Source organism: Schistocerca serialis, chromosome 5 (genome assembly GCF_023864345.2).
Source record: "Schistocerca serialis cubense isolate TAMUIC-IGC-003099 chromosome 5, iqSchSeri2.2, whole genome shotgun sequence".
NCBI lineage: Eukaryota > Metazoa > Arthropoda > Insecta > Orthoptera > Acrididae > Schistocerca > Schistocerca serialis.
This window is the reverse complement of record NC_064642.1, coordinates 578,577,994-578,595,503: the sequence shown is the minus strand read 5'-3', so window position 1 is coordinate 578,595,503 and position 17,510 is coordinate 578,577,994. Positions and strand designations below refer to the sequence as shown.

The following is a 17,510-nucleotide window of genomic DNA, read 5'->3' as shown; positions in this document are numbered from 1 at the left end:
ACGGTGGCGGATACAGAAAAACCTCAAGGAGGGGGCGCTAAAGATATCTTGAGCTACCTTTACTTTTACCGTAGTAAAAATTAATCAAGTCAAATGCAAAGTTAAAGCTTTGTTTAAACTGATTATACACATATATAAGACAATGCCACGTTATGATATAAAAAAGTTACAATTGCGGTTCTCATCCTTAAATGATGAATTCTATGCACCTACTCTTCTGGCAAATTGGTTAATTACATCGTCAATAGTACAATCAATGTCAGGGCGAGTTTTCAAGAGAGCTAAGCCATTAAGTCGATCCTCCTTCATTGTCGACCTCAGCCATGTCTTTGTACGCCGCAATTAAAAAAAAAAACTTTTTCTACTGTAGTAATAGATGCAGGTAGACAAGCAAATATTTTGTACAGCGTACGCAAAGTAGGATAGTCAGATCTAGGACAAACAGACAACGCTTGCGTAACAGAATCACGATCGTTAAGGGCGTTATGCTCGTTTGCTTGTATTGAAGTTTCTCTCCCCCTAGTCTCTTTTTAATCACAAAGAGTGATTCTTCTTCAAAGAACGAATAGCGTGAGGGCTGACTGGCGGGGGCAGCGCGGGTGGCAATGCAGGAAGCCTCGCAAGGGAAGGGGGGGGGGGGGGCGCCTTTCCCCCTATGTGTCCGACACTGGTGTAGGGTGACCAAACTATCTTCGGAGAAAACCGGGACCCAACAAGCGGACTCCATTGCCACCCCCCGCTCCCAATGCACCCAAGTGCACTAAAATTTAATGTTAATACTATCGTTAACCCATTGATAGCCCATTTACTATTAGCAAAAAGGATGCAAACAAATTTAGGCTTATTTATTTCTACAATATCTTTTTAATTAATGATATTTAATATACACAATAAAGAAAAAAATTATTATGATTTTTTCAAAATTTTACAGCCATGATATTTTTAATAAATTCAAATCAACTTTAGCTTTAAACATTACTGAGCGTCTGTAGATGGAGTTGATTGTCCTTGGAGAAAAGCGTATTTTTTACCGCTTCCAGCCTTCTTGATAATAAATGATACTTGATTGAAACCCTCAGCTACCGACAGGGATTGTTAATATACCTCAATGGGAACAGCTGAAAATGTGTGCCCCGGCCGGGACTCGAACCCGGGATTCCTGCTTACATGGCAGAAGCTCTATCCATCTGAGCCACCGAGGACACAGATGAACATTGCGACTGCAGGGACTTATCCCTTGCACGCTTCCCGTAAGACCCACATTCCCAACTGCCCACAATCTACATACGTTTTCATCTCTGTCCTCTTTGGCTCAGATGGATTGAGCGTCTGCCATGTAAGCAGGAGATCCCGGGTTCGAGTCCCGGTCGGGCACGCATATTTAGCTGTCTCCATTGAGATATATCACCAACACCTATGAGCAGCTGAGGGTTGCAATTAATTATAATTTATTCTAGAGAAGCTGTACGGTCATCAGTGGTAACTGTTCTTTCGAGGACAGCTACTATCTTCATATATAGTTAAATGGCTACCCGGTCATTGACCTTCGTCTGTGCGAATGCGCACAGGTTGCCCGAACTCTTACGGGAATCGTCACCTTAGTGTGCGCGAGTAATGAGTGGATGGGCAAATAACTATTAGGAACATTACTATGTAGATTGTGGACAGTTGAAAATATGGGTCTCCCGGGAAGCGCGCAAGGGATAAGTTCCTGCAGTCGCGCTATTCATCTGTGTCCTCGGTGGCTCAGATGGATAGAGCGTCTGCTACGTAAGCGGGAGATCCCGGGTTCGAGTCCCGTTCGGGGCACGCATATTCAGCTGTCCCCATTGAGGTACATCAACAACACCTATCAACAGCTGAGGGTTTCAATTACTTATCATTTATTCTAGAGAAGGTGCACGGTCGTCAATGGTATTTGTTCTTTCGAGAACAGTTACTATCTTCATATACTCTTGATAATACCTTCGTTCTTTGAGACGTAGTGGTAAAATTCTACACAACCGATTTTGTAGTTGTACAGGATCTGTAGGACTGCTTCAAGAAAGTCCAGCTCCATCCAGTTCCTTTCATCAGTCCACTGGATTTCATGAACGAAAATATTCTTCCTATATTGACATTGTGGGCTGGCATTGCAAACAAACAGCTTGCTATTATTACCTTCTCAGAGTACTGTTGGAGGTCGTCACAGCTTTTTAAAAAAAGCTCAACCACTTCTCATGACACTGTAATGGTGCTTAGTTTTCTTCATTTTACTTGTTAAGTTTTGCTTCGGCGAAATACACTCCTGGAAATGGAAAAAAGAACACATTGACACCGGTGTGTCAGACCCACCATACTTGCTCCGGACACTGCGAGAGGGCTGTACAAGCAATGATCACACGCACGGCACAGCGGACACACCAGGAACCGCGGTGTTGGCCGTCGAATGGCGCTAGCTGCGCAGCATTTGTGCACCGCCGCCGTCAGTGTCAGCCAGTTTGCGGTGGCATACGGAGCTCCATCGCAGTCTTTAACACTGGTAGCATGACGCGACAGCGTGGACGTGAACCGTATGTGCAGTTGACGGACTTTGAGCGAGGGCGTACAGTGCGCATGCGGGAGGCCGGGTGGATGTACCGCCGAATTGCTCAACACGTGGGGCGTGAGGGACACTGTTGCTCCTGGGGTATCGGCGAGGACCATTCGCAACCGTCTCCATGAAGCTGGGCTACGGTCCCGCACACCGTTAGGCCGTCTTCCGCTCACGCCCCAACATCGTGCAGCCCGCCTCCAGTGGTGTCGCGACAGGCGTGAATGGAGGGACGAATGGAGACGTGTCGTCTTCAGCGATGAGAGTCGCTTCTGCCTTTGTGCCAATGATGGTCGTATGCGTGTTTGGCACCGTGCAGGTGAGCGCCACAATCAGGACTGCATACGACCGAGGCACACAGGGCCAACACCCGGCATCATGGTGTGGGGAGCGATCTCCTACACTGGCCGTACACCACTGGTGATCGTCGAGGGGACACTGAATAGTGCACGGTACATCCAAACCGTCATCGAACCCATCGTTCTACCATTCCTAGACCGGCAAGGGAACTTGCTGTTCTAACAGAACAATGCACGTCCGCATGTATCCCGTGCCACCCAACGTGCTCTAGAAGGTGTAAGTCAACTACCCTGGCAAGCAAGATCTCCGGATCTGTCCCCCATTGAGCATGTTTGGGACTGGATGAAGCGTCGTCTCAAGCGGTCTGCACGTCCAGCACGAACGCTGGTCCAACTGAGGCGCCAGGTGGAAATGGCATGGCAAGCCGTTCCACAGGACTACATCCAGCATCTCTACGATCGTCTCCATGGGAGAATAGCAGCCTGCATTGCTGCGAAAGGTGGATATACACTGTACTAGTGCCGACATTGTGCATGCTCTGTTGCCTGTGTCTATGTGCCTGTGGTTCTGTCAGTGTGATCATGTGATGTATCTGACCCCAGGAATGTGTCAATAAAGTTTCCCCTTCCTGGGACAATGAATTCACGGTGTTCTTATTTCAATTTCCAGGAGTGTATGTCAATATCCCGAAATGATCAAAGGGAATGGATTCATCGATTTCATTTTTTTTTTCACCTTCAAATATGAAACTGTCTCTACGACACTTTCCCGTTTCTGCACTCTCTTCAATAACATCCTATCAAATACCAACAATAATAGTGAATATGAGGTGCTTCACTTGCTCAGATATACAAGTATCATAAAATTTGTCACATCATTCTTTAAAGTACTTTTCTTTTGTACTGACTCTGTTAGTACTGATCTTTTAAGAACAGATCTAACATTAAAAGAATTGAGTAGTTTCTCTTTTCTCTTAGTGACAGTGTAAAGAGCATTTTTCAGGGCATCCATTACCTTTAGTACACTTATTGTGCTTCCCTCAATTTCCTTTATTTCATGCTGCAAAGTGCTAAACTGGCTGTTACTGAATCATAAGTAGGCTTCCCCTCAAAGGACTGCTGAAAACTTGAACTAGTATTTTGGTGGCTTTGTCTTCATTTAGGAAAAAATCTTTTAAGGGTTCAAAAAGCAGACGATTCTTTCAACTGCTGGAAATAGTAATAACCTGCGTTTTCGAGTGACACATTCACATATTCAGTCCTAGATAATCGCAAAATTCCTGAAGCCTCTTGTTCTAACTGTATACATGAAGAAGTACGAGAATACCTTAACAATGACAGTTTCAACAGAAATGCTCAAACTGTCAGGAGATATCTGCGCGCAGTCGTGTAAAACATGTACAGGGCCCCCTCTCTCTTCCATGTTTTCATAAAATAGTTGTCTTGGTTTGGTAAATACATTACATTTACCTTAACTTTTTAAACACCAAAGTTTACTTCCACAAAATGCCACACATTTATTTTTTTCGAGATCAAACATTTCAATACTATTCATACAAAATGTCGAAATTTTGTCAGATATTTCATTAGGTAGTGAGCGCACCTTCTGAAGTTTGGGCTGAATTCTTCCATTAATATCGAAAAACTAAAGAACAAACGGAAATATTTTAGCAGCTTTATGATTGGTGTCATTAGTGGGTATCCAGTAGATAGAAATTTTTTTTGATATTCTAGAGGCTTTCCTTTAAAATCTGGAGAGCAATAACTCCTTTTTCTAAGGCTGATACTTTAGTCGTTACTGAACTAAATTTTTTTTGCAGTGGAAGAATCATCAAACATAACGCTATTAAGCTTATTAGTACAATCACTAGATCTAAAGGTTTGACGATGTTTTACCGTGTAGTAAGCTATTGTGAGCTGGATAGCTCGAACTTTTGTGTCTCCACTTGACTGAGGGTTTACAAAATAATTATGCAGCGTTTCACCACAGCTAGAAGCACTAAGTCAGTTAATATGTTTCTCTGGCTTGATGTGATTAACTATGTCAGAACGCCCACCGTGACTGGTACTAATAAAACAGTTACATACCGAACACTTTGCTTCGTAATCAAATAGACCTTTCTTTATAAAATTCCACTCTTTACAGTCAATGTTACGGAATTTGCATGCACGTTTCGGCACTGCGCTTTGCAACTCAGTGGCACCAATACGACTGTTACGCGAAGGCACCGGCACAAAATGTATTAACAACTACTCTACTCTGACAAGACTGCGATAAGTGGCGCGACAATCGGATAGTTTTCATAACTCCTCTCAAGCTTTAGTAGCTGGAACTGTTACAACAATATAATTGCACTTCATCCACAGTACCGCCCAAATTAAATTATTGTTTCAGTGTATCAATATTATACTGTGATTGCTGTGGAGCTATGGAGACTACAGAAAGAAGCTAAAATATATTAATTTATCGTGTCGTATTCCGTTTCATCGATGGAAATCTCTAAAAGCTTATAGAACTTCCTATTTAAAACTGACTTCAGAGACTTTCAAGCGTTTCGAAATAATTGGACATCATACGTTATGATGCAGAAGCGGGACAATTCCTGTTTTCTGGAACGTTTAGTCATTCTAATCTAGAGCCACATGCGTTGTTCGTTCTTGCCAACATTAAAAGAATTCTGTTATAAACGAAGCAATACGCTATGCCAATTAGCTCTGCAGATGACGAAGAAATTGAAGAAATGTATGATGAATAAAAGAAATTATTCAGGTAGTGAAGGGAGACGAAAATTTAATAGTCATGGGTGACTGGAATTCGACAGTAGGAAAAGGGAGAGAAGGAAACGTAGTAGGTGAATATGGATTGGGGCTAAGAAATGAAAGAGGAAGCCGTCTGTTAGAATTTTGCACAGAGCATAACTTAATCATAGCTAACACTTGGTTCAAGAATCACGAAAGAAGGTTGTATACATGGAAGAATCCTGGAGATACTAAAAGGTATCAGATAGATTATATAATGGTAAGACAGAGATTTAGGAACCAGGTCTTAAATTGTAGGACATTTCCGGGGGCAGATATGGACTCTGACCACAATCTATTGGTTATGAACTGTAGATTAAAACTAAAGAAATTGCAAAAAGGTGGGTTCAAATGGTTCAATTGGCTCTGAGCACTATGGGACTCAACTGCTGAGGTCATTAGTCCCCTAGAACTTAGAACTAGTTAAACCTAACTAACCTAAAGACATCACAAACATCCATGCCCGAGGCAGGATTCGAACCTGCGACCGTAGCGGTCTTGCGGTTCCAGACTGCAGCGCCTTTAACCGCACGGCCACTTCGGCCGGCGCAAAAAGGTGGGAATTTAAGGAGATGGGACATGGATAAACTGACTAAACCAGAGGTTGTACAGAGTTTCAGGGAGAGCATAAGGGAACAATTGACAGGAATGGGGGAAAGAAATACAGTAGAAGACGAATGGGTAGCTCTGAGGGATGAAATAGTGAAGGCAGCAGAGGATCAAGTAAGTAAAAAGAGGAGGGCTAGTAGAAATCCTTGGGTAACAGAAGAAATATTGAATTTAATTGATGAAAGGAGAAAATATAAAAATGCAGTAAATGAAGCAGGCAAAAAGGAATACAAACGTCTGAAAAATGAGATCGACAGGAAGTGCAAAATGGCTAAGCAGGCATGGCTAGAGAACAAATGTAAGGATGTAGAGGCTTGTCTCACTAGGGGTAAGATAGATACAGCCTACAGGAAAATTAAAGAGACCTTTGGAGAAAAGAGAGCCACTTGTCTGAATATCAAGAGCTCAGATGGAAACCCAGTTCTAAGCAAAGAGGGGAAAGCAGAAAGGTGGAAGGAGTATATAGAGGGTCTATACAATGGCGATGTACTTGAGGACAATATTATGGAAATGGAAGAGGATGTAGATGAAGATGAAATAGGAGATACGATACTGCGTGAAGAGTTTGACAGAGCACTGAAAGACCTGAGTCGAAACAAGGCCCCCGGAGTAGACAATATTCCATTGGAACTACTGTCGGCCTTGGGAGAGCCAGTCCTGACAAAACTCTACCATCTGGTGAGCAAGATGTATGAGACAGGCGAAATACCCTCAGACTTCAAGAAGGATATAATAATTCCAATCCCAAAGAAAGCAGGTGTTGACAGATGTGAAAATTACCGAACTATCAGTTTAATAAGTCACAGCTGCAAAATACTAACGCAAATTCTTTACAGACGAATGGAAAAACTGGTAGAAGCCAACCTCGGCGATGACCAGTTTGGATTCCGTAGAAATATTGGAACACGTGAGGCAATACTGACCCTACGACTTATCTTAGAAAATAGATTAAGGAAAGGCAAACCTACATTTATAGCATTTGTAGACTTAGAGAAAGCTGTTGACAATGTTGACTGGAATACTCTCTTTCAACTTCTAAAGGTGGCAGGGGTAAAATACAGGGAGCGAAAGGCTATTTACAATTTGTACAGAAACCAGATGGCAGTTATAAGAGTCGAGCGGCATGAAAGGGAAGCAGTGGTTGGGAAGGGAGTGAGACAGGGTTGTAGCCTATCCCCGATGTTATTCAATCTGTATATTGAGCAAGCAGTAAAGGAAACAAAAGAAAAATTCGGAGTAGGTATTAAAGTCCATGGAGAAGAAATAAAAACTTTGACGTTCGCCGATGAAATTGTAATTCTGTCAGAGACAGCAAAGGACTTGGAAGAGCAGTTGAACGGAATGGACAGTGTCTTGAAAGGAGGATGTAAGATGAACATCAACAAAAGCAAAACGAGGATAATGGAATGTAGTCGAATTAAGTCGGCTGATGCTGAGGGAATTAGATTAGGAAATGAGACACTTAAAGTAGTAAAGGAGTTTTGCTATTTGAGGAGCAAAATAACTGATGATGGTCGAAGTAGAGAGGATATAAAATGTAGACTGACAATGGCAAGGAAAGCGTTTCTGAAGAAGAGAAATTTGTTAACATCGAGTATAGATTTGTCAGGAAGTCGTTTCTGAAAGTATTTGTATGGAGTGTAGCCATGTATGGAAGTGAAACATGGACGATAAATAGTTTAGACAAGAAGAGAATAGAAGCTCTCGTAATGTGGTGCTACAGAAGAATGCTGAAGATTAGATGGGTAGATCACGTCACTAATGAGGAGGTATTGAATAGGATTGGGGAGAAGAGAAGTTTGTGGCACAACTTGACTAGAAGAAGGGATCGGTTGGTAGGACATGTCCTGAGGCATCAAGGGATCACAAATTTAGCATTGGAGGGCAGCGTGGAGGGTAAAAATCGTAGAGGGAGACCAAGAGATGAATACACTAAGCAGATTCAGAAGGATGTAGGTTGCAGTAGGTACTCGGAGATGAAGGAGCTTGCACAGGATAGATTAGCATGGAGAGCTGCATCAAACAATTCTCAGGACTGAAGACCACAACAACAACATTTACAGGGTGTCCATAATAGAAGCTACAGTTTCAAAATACAGTAGAAAGAGAACCACTGCTTAGAATGACGTCATATTTGTACAGCATGATATTGATGCAGGGGGAACGTCATGAAAAAAAATTAACGGCAATTTAACTAATAGGCGGCGCAGTAAGCCTGTTAACGTAAATGGGGTCGGCTATGAATGACTGGTGAATCGCAATACGACGGCTATCGTTTGAGTTGCTCTTTACGCCATCTCCATCCGTAGGTGCACGACAGCACAATTTCGGCAGCCAATCGCTGTGGCACTGTTAGTTCGGTGAGCCCATCCACCACGGCAAGATCGTACAACATCGGATGGGAAAAATAGGGTATTAGTTTTCCTGGGGCCAAAAACCGCATAAAAAGCAAAATCATATCGGTCTGTAACCGTCGGGAGAATGGCGCAGCAAAACATATTCGGTATGATGTCCACCGTTTTCTGCCACAACCTGAAATCGAGAAACAGCATGTTCCACAGCAGATCGGAGTGTCTCGAGGGTCACGTTCAGAATGTGCTGCACAATGCTTGCCTTCATTTGGGCCACTTTCGTATTTGCAGCACCGAACACAATTATTTTTGAGATAACCCCATAGCCAGAAGTCACACGAATTAAGATGAGTTCATCTGGACAGCCAGGCTGCAGGAAAATGAAGGATGATAATTCTAGCATTTCCGAAAGGCCCCTGCAGCAGCCGCTTCTCTGGCTGTGTAGTGTGAGGAGCAGCGCCATCTTGCATTAAATTATCATACCCACACATCCACGCTTTTGGAGGGTTGCAATGACGTTGGTGATCTAAAGGCCCTCATAGCGTTTACCAGTGACGTACAGGTAACAGGACCCGCAGGACTCACCTCCTAGAAAACCTACGGCCCTACGATGAACGATGCCGTCAGCAGAAGGAGGCGGTACCGTTGATGTTCGTGGTGGATTTTCCGTTTCCCATATTCTGCAATTCTGCATTTTGACATGTAGCTGGAGATGGAAATGTTCTATGGCAATTCATTGCCCACTTCCATGCGAGCACGAAATTCCAGAGTGATCGTTTGTCTTGCTGGCAGGTCAGCAGGAAGCAGCTTCTAAACATGGATGATTTTGTATGGATAGCAATGCAGGATGTTTCGTATGATTTTATGCACTATGCTCGCAGACATGTCCAACGTTCGGGATTCTCCGAGCACTACGTGTTTGCGCACGACCGTTCTACCCCTCCTGCAATGCTGTGTCCAAGTCTTCGACACACACCAGATCAACTGCTTTCCTCCCTCTGCCACATTGTTCTTTAAAAGAACCCGTCTTTTCGAATTTAATGATCATTTTCTCCAGATCCTTATCAGAAATTGGACCAATGTTTTTTTTTCATAGTTTTGAGAGTCCGGAACTTTCGCAGGGCTAATGGTTAAATTATCATACCCACACATCCACGCTTTTGGAGGGTTGGAATGACGTTGGTGATGTAAAGGCCCTCATAGCGTTTAGCAGTGACGTATAGGTAACAGGACCCGCAGCGGGGGACCCCTCTTGGACACATTCTTGGTTGTCTCGGACGCAGACTAACGAACGCCGTGTGCCGCGCGTCTGTTGATGTGCATATTCTGACGCTTACCATGCCATTTAGTGGTCAAATTTTCGTTAAATTTTTGTACCATGACGTTTCCCGCTGTGTCAATAATATGCTGTTCAAATTCAACATCATTCTGAGCAGTGGTTCTCTTTCTATAGAGTTTTGAAACTGGAACTTTAATTATGGACACGGTGCATATAACAGATTATAAGAAACCCATGTCCCTTGATAAGATTGAGCCAATCTGTTAGGATATATGTAAATATGTACACTCCTGGAAATGGAAAAAAGAACACATTGACACCGGTGTGTCAGACCCACCATACTTGCTCCGGACACTGCGAGAGGGCTGTACAAGCAATGATCACACGCACGGCACAGCGGACACACCAGGAACCGCGGTGTTGGCCGTCGAATGGCGCTAGCTGCGCAGCATTTGTGCACCGCCGCCGTCAGTGTCAGCCAGTTTGCTGTGGCATACGGAGCTCCATCGCAGTCTTTAACACTGGTAGCATGCCGCGACAGCGTGGACGTGAACCGTATGTGCAGTTGACGGACTTTGAGCGAGGGCGTATAGTGGGCATGCGGGAGGCCAGGTGGACGTACCGCCGAATTGCTCAACACGTGGGGCGTGAGGTCTCCACAGTACATCGATGTTGTCGCCAGTGGTCGGCGGAAGGTGCACGTGCCCGTCGACCTGGGACCGGACCGCAGCGACGCACGGATGCACGCCAAGACCGTAGGATCCTACGCAGTGCCGTAGGGGACCGCACCGCCACTTCCCAGCAAATTAGGGACACTGTTGCTCCTGGGGTATCGGCGAGGACCATTCGCAACCGTCTCCATGAAGCTGGGGTACGGTCCCGCACACCGTTAGGCCGTCTTCCGCTCACGCCCCAACATCGTGCAGCCCGCCTCCAGTGGTGTCGCGACAGGCGTGAATGGATGGACGAATGGAGACGTGTCGTCTTCAGCGATGAGAGTCGCTTCTGCCTTGGTGCCAATGATGGTCGTATGCGTGTTTGGCGCCGTGCAGGTGAGCCCCACAATCAGGACTGCATACGACCGAGGCACACAGGGCCAACACCCGGCATCATGGTGTGGGGAGCGATCTCCTACACTGGCCGTACACCACTGGTGATCGTCGAGGGGACACTGAATAGTGCACGGTACATCCAAACCGTCATCGAACCCATCGTTCTACCATTCCTAGACCGGCAAGGGAACTTGCTGTTCCAACAGGACAATGCACGTCCGCATGTATCCCGTGCCACCCAACGTGCTCTAGAAGGTGTAAGTCAACTACCCTGGCCAGAAAGATCTCCGGATCTGTCCCCCATTGAGCATGTTTGGGACTGGATGAAGTGTCGTCTCACGCGGTCTGCACGTCCAGCACGAACGCTGGTCCAACTGAGGCGCCAGGTGGAAATGGCATGGCAAGCCGTTCCACAGGACTACATCCAGCATCTCTACGATCGTCTCCATGGGAGAATAGCAGCCTGCATTGCTGCGAAAGGTGGATATACACTGTACTAGTGCCGACATTGTGCATGCTCTGTTGCCTGTGTCTATGTGCCTGTGGTTCTGTCAGTGTGATCATGTAATGTATCTGACCCCAGGAATGTGTCAATAAAGTTTCCCCTTCCTGGGACAATGAATTCACGGTGTTCTTATTTCAATTTCCAGGAATGTATTTTAGAACGACCGAGAGGGACGGTTTGGAAGAGAGGGATGACTCGCGTGCAGAGAAACACAGGCGCAAGTGTGTCACTGACTTTGTTACTTCGAAGACGTCGCTGAACTCGGCGGGTGCGCTGTGCAGCGTGCGTGGGTCAGCGCCAAAGTGAAATGCCGGAATCTGCAGCGTCTGTGTCCGGTTGCTCAGCCTTGCGGAGGTAGTGCTCGCACTCTCGCTACGATTAAGTGGCCGCCGCGTGTGCTACCTGCACTCCGTGGCCCGGGACACCCCATGTAGAGCGCTGAAGGGAAGCAGCAGACCGCTGTCACTGCAGAGAGCCTTAGCAGGCCCAGGCGTCCGCCCAGGGCAGCTGTGAACCCGGGAGGCCGCGAGTTCTCGCCCCGGCGCTGCTCCTGCGGACGGCAGCTTGCAGTCCGCCGGACGATGCTACCCAGAGAGCGGAGGTCGGCGGCCCTCTCGCTCCTCGCGCCAGTGTAGCTCCAAGGTGCGAAGCACCCCGCCACAGCAATGACGCGTCTGTGCAGCGGAGGTAGCTGGAGCCGGCTGGTTGACGGCCGATATCCACGTCATCGTGTTTGGCCTGCAACTTAAATAATCGTTATCCTCCTGTTGTGGACGCAAACAGAATAGCGACACGACTTCCCGATTTGAGCCTCAGTGCTCGCTTATTTATACATCTTTTCCCTATGCCTCTGACGTAGTTCCTCTGGAGTGCTGTTTGATAATTACAGCGTCAGATTTCCTCAGCCTGCGTCGGCCCCTACGCACAAGTCACTATGCGCCGTTGTGACTGCAGTGGGTTCTTCACAACGCGTCGATGCCCTGTGCTGCCCTAATTCGTCGTAAATCTGCCTCGCAGACTCGTTTGTAAAATATCAGCACCGCCTGCGCCTGCCATCCGATGTGCCAATCGGGCGCTTAACTACTGCTTTCCAATTTTATTTTTTTTCTTTATTGTTATTTTTAAATCCGTACAACAGGCAGGCTGTCAGCAGCATGTTACGGTGCTCTTCAGCCATAGAATAGACAAAGAAACAACAGAAAGAATACACGGTGGGTAAGAAAACAGTAGACACATAAAGACAAACACGGAGCCATTCACACTCGACGATACTCCACACTACAAACTGTTGACACGACGCACAAACACGGAAGATGTCGATGGCACAGGTGAACGATGGAGTGCGACGGTGAACACTGAACACTAAACACGACGGCACACACGAGACACTGATGGCGATGATCTCCGGCGTCCGAATGTCCACGTAGCGTGTGCGAGTCTGGGGACCTGTCAAGAGGGGAAGAAGGGTGAGGGGGGTGGGAGAGGGGAGAACAAAGATGCCAATGGCTGAGGAGATGGGAGGAGGAGTAGAGGGACAGGGGAGGGGAAGCCCAGGGGAGGAGTGGGGAGAAATGGAGGAGGGAGGGAAGGGGGAGAGATGGGAGGGAGGGTGCCCAAAGGAGCAAACACAGGAAGAGGGAGGGAGGATCAAAGTTGGTAGGGGGGGTAGATGGAGGGGAGGAGGGCACCATAAGGGAGGGGGAGCTGGCGAAAGCCACCTTGGGAGAGGGTAAGGAGGGTGGAGAGATGGAGAGCAGGTGGGACGTGGGAATACAGGCGCGGCAGCGGGCTAGGGTGGGAGAGGATGGGGGAGACAAGCAGGTGAGGAGGATCGAGTTTATGGGAGGTGTAGAGGATCTGTATCCTTTCAAGGAAAAGGAGGAGGTGGGGGAACGGAATGAGGTCGTACAGGATCTGCGTGGGGGAGGGGAGACGGATGCGATAGGCGAGGCGGAGAGCATGGCGTTCGAGGATCTGAAGGGACTTGTAAAAGGTAGGGGGGGGGGGCGGAGATGCAAGCAGGATGGGCATAACAGAGGATAGGGCGGATGAGGGATTTATACGTGTGGAGGATGGTGGAAGGGTCCAGGCCGCACGTACGACCGGAAAGGAACTTGAGGAGACGGAGTTGGGAGCGTGCCTTGGCTTGGATTGTCCGGAGATGAGGAGTCCAGGAGAGGCGACGGTCGAGTGTGTAACCTCCCCACAAAATTTAAAAATTTTAATTAAAAATAATTATTATGGATAGCGATTCTCATTTTTGTGTGACCTCAAAACAAAACTGGTTCCCGTTTAATGTACCCACAAAATTCTTTTCTCATTTAATGTAAGCATGAAACAGAAAAATTCCTAAGCCTCATAATAAAAAAATAAATTCAGTAACCTGGTAAAATTTGGACGACAGCAGTGCTGCGTCGTGGCCCTGTAAGATCATTCTGAATAAAAAGCAAAAATTCTTACCTCAATAAAAACGGCGAATATATCTGCTCTTACTTAACATTTTTCCGGCACAGCTCCCTGCAATGTTGCCCTATACATTTGTGATTTGTGAAAGGAAGCAACTGATTTTTTTTTGAAACGAATGCTTTTTTAAAAAAAATTACTTTATATTACCAAAATTATTATTAGGACATTTTTTAAAACATTTGGATGACAATTCAGATACATTACTAGATATGCGCGACGCTGCTTCTTTACCTTATACAAAAATGCTCCATCTCCAGATTCCCGGCCAGAGCAGACTGCAGACAAGCGCAGACAACCTCAGACTAGCGACTAGCAACAACCAACTGCTACAGTTACACAGTTCGTACTGCAGTCAACACTGCTCTCTGGTCAGCGATTCTCATATCGCAGACAGTGCATACCTCTTACAAGGGTAACGCCAAGGTACTTAAGGGTGGGGGTGAGCGCGATAGGATGGCCATAGATGGTGAGATAGAAATCAAGGAGGCGGAAGGAAGGGTTGGTTTTGCCTACAATGATCGCCTGGGTTTTGGAGGGATTGACCTTGAGCAACCACTGGTTGCATCAAGCGGTGAACCGGTCAAGATGGGATTGGAGAAGGTTTTGGGAACGTTGCAGGGTGGGGGCGAGGGCAAGTAAGGCGGTGTCATCGGCAAACTGGAGAAGGTGGAGGGGGGGTGACGGCGGCGGCATGTCCGCCGTATACAAAAGGTACAGAAGGGGGGAGAGGACGGAGCCTTGGGGCACACCGGCGGAGGGAAAAAGGTGTAGGAATCCGTGTTATGGATGGTGACGTAGGAAGGACGGTGGGAGAGAAAGGAGCCGATCAGACGGACGTAGTTAATGGGAAGGGCGAAGGTTTGGAGCTTGAAGAGGAGACCGGAATGCCATACGCGGTCATAGGCACGTTCGAGGTCCAGGGAGAGCTGCTTTCCAACCATAGCTGCTCAAAATCTACAAGAATTCCCCAAATCCACTCTGGTACTAATTCGTGGCGCTGCAGTATACAACAGTTCTTTATTTACATCAATGAAATAAGCGTATTTGTTAAATCATGTCTGTGATACAATGTAAAGTGTACTATGTGAATTCAAAGACTAAACAACTTATTCATCACATTATTTGTGACAGACTGTGAATATAATGGAATGAACATAGTTAAATAGTGATTTGTTAGATGGAATCTTCAAGTTAGTGATGAAAAACTGTACCAACGTCATTCAGGAGAGCTGTGTAATCTTACATCCTCACAGCTTCCCCATCTCAAAGGTAACATAAATTTCATATGAGTATGTCCTCTGTCTGTATTTCATGAGTTCTTTGTTTTAAAGACAAATGCTGGTGCTTCAGCATCATCTTCTACTCTCTTGCTTGGTAGCGTTCCTCCTGAAAGATGGGTTGTAAAAGGTTGTGTCACTTCATGGTGTAGTATTTGATTTACATTACAATGTTAGGAATGTTTACTTTAATCGTTTGTCATCTGGTTCATTCCTTGTGCTAACCTGATTTTTAAATGTGTTTTAGCAAAATATTCGAAGCAATTGTTGCCTTAATACGGTGATGAATTTTATTGGCTCCATTGTCACGGCTTTAAGTGCATGTTGCACGATCAATGTTAGAAACCATCTTCACTCAGAAGTTCCAGTACGAAATCTGATTCCTTTTTAGAGGATTATTTTATTACAAGCTCAGTATGGTACAAAACTTTTAATTATCTTTTCACAGCCACGCATCATCGTGTTAAAGATGGGCCATCAATATAGGCTTCCCCGATTTTGATTGCTCTCATCAAAATTATAATCACCTTTCTGAGTTTTACTTATTTTATTCTTTACAAATAATGTTTAAAAAACTTGCATAAAGAGGAAGAGCAAATATAAATGTAATCTTGGTACTTAACGAGTGTGTACTTGCTGTTAAATACAGACTGTGTAAAATGTTAAACTAAAGATGTAGGAATTCGTGTTAAAATATCATGCAATGCTACAGTATGGGAAACCAGTATAAAGACAGGGTTGCTACTAAAGTAATAGTACAATGTGTGAAGCATACATTTATCGAATTTATTATGACAGTAGTAGATGCATGTAAGACGGAGAATGACATAGTTTCTTTCGTAATACGAGTAACAAAATTTAGCGTTCACATTCCGTGGATGGAATTTAGTATAAAGGCACTCACTGTCCTGTTGTCTTATTGCATTATTAGTACTTTTTCCAACCTCTGTTCGTCCTAATTACCTCAAAGATTCTCTTTGGCATTGATTTTGTTAGGGTTTGCAGTTTTTGTCGTGAAATTGTCACCCTCTCCTTTCGTATCGCTCTTTTCAGCTCACATACGGCCTCAGATTGCCTTCCATTGTGATAAACACTCCTTGGAAGTATTCCCGAAAGATTTTCCGCGGATTTCAAATCAGGGTTACGTGCAGGCCAGGGCAAGACATCGATATCTTTATCTTCAAACCACTTTCTGGCTGTAGCAGAAACATGCACAGATGCATCATCCTTTTGAAATTATCATCCCCTGGAATGTATGTATCATAATCAATTCTGTCCGTAGCATCTCAGAGTACATGTTACAGTTCGTTCTAGTCTTCAACGAAGCAATGCGTAATTTACTCTTAGCTCAGAAGGCTGCCCAAGTCCACCACCAAAATTTCTGCTCATTCTTGTCTGCCTCTCTGTTCTCAGATCATGTCAATAATACTGAACTCCAACCAGCCAATCTGAATCAAACTACTTCTCATCAAGGAAGATCGCTTTATTCCATTCTGAAGTACATGACACAAGTTTTTCAGCAAACACCAATATATCTTGTTTATGTTTGGGTGTTAAAAGCAAGTTTTTGCAGTCGGTCGTTTCTTGAAAGATAGATGTTTGTCGACAACATTTGTCGTACATGTTTGGCGGTTACTAGGAACTACAGGATGGTTATAATTAAACTTTCCCTGTTTAGCACGCTCTAACACGGAAACTAATTGTCGTAGAGGAGCAAACTTGGTAGCACTGATGTCAAGAACTTGAGTAAGAGAAATAATGCATAATCAGTTCAACTGAAATACTTTTAATGTGCTGCTACGGTAATCGTACCATTACATACCTGGACAATTACTGCTACAAAAGGGGCTCAATATGGCATCGTCCAGAAGAGTCTGAAAGCACAGGATTGCATTCTGCACAGCGGAACAAAGCATGTCCTCTATTGATATGCTGCGCTTCAGATCAGCACATGTGTGAATGTTCCCCTGGTAAATTCTGTCCTTCAGGTAGCTCCAAAAACACAAATAATGAGATCAGATGATCTTGCTGGCCAAGCATTTGGAAACGATCGGTTGATAAATCGATCGTTTCCAAATGCGTTTTGGAGAAGCAGGTGAACTGTACGAGCGATGTGAGGTGGGGCCCCATCCTGCGTGAAAACTGTTGAGCTCGATGCGTCTCTCTCCTGTAAGGCAGATATAACATTTTGGCGAAGCATTTCGCAGTAACGCTGGCCAGTCCACTGCACATCTTTGGTTCTTGAACGCCAACCTGTTCAAAAAATAATGGGCCAATGATGAACGTAGCCAGGAAGCCACA

The 17,510-nt window shown here is 45.3% G+C and overlaps 1 non-coding gene across 1 annotated transcript; it reads right to left on the bottom strand.

The window, feature by feature from the left end:
- Nucleotides 1–1,129: 1,129 nt before the first annotated feature.
- On the bottom strand, nucleotides 1,130–1,202 carry Trnat-ugu (transfer RNA threonine (anticodon UGU)). The gene has a single exon. It is a non-coding gene; the product is annotated as a tRNA-Thr (tRNA).
- Between the last annotated feature and the right edge of the window lie 16,308 nt (nucleotides 1,203–17,510).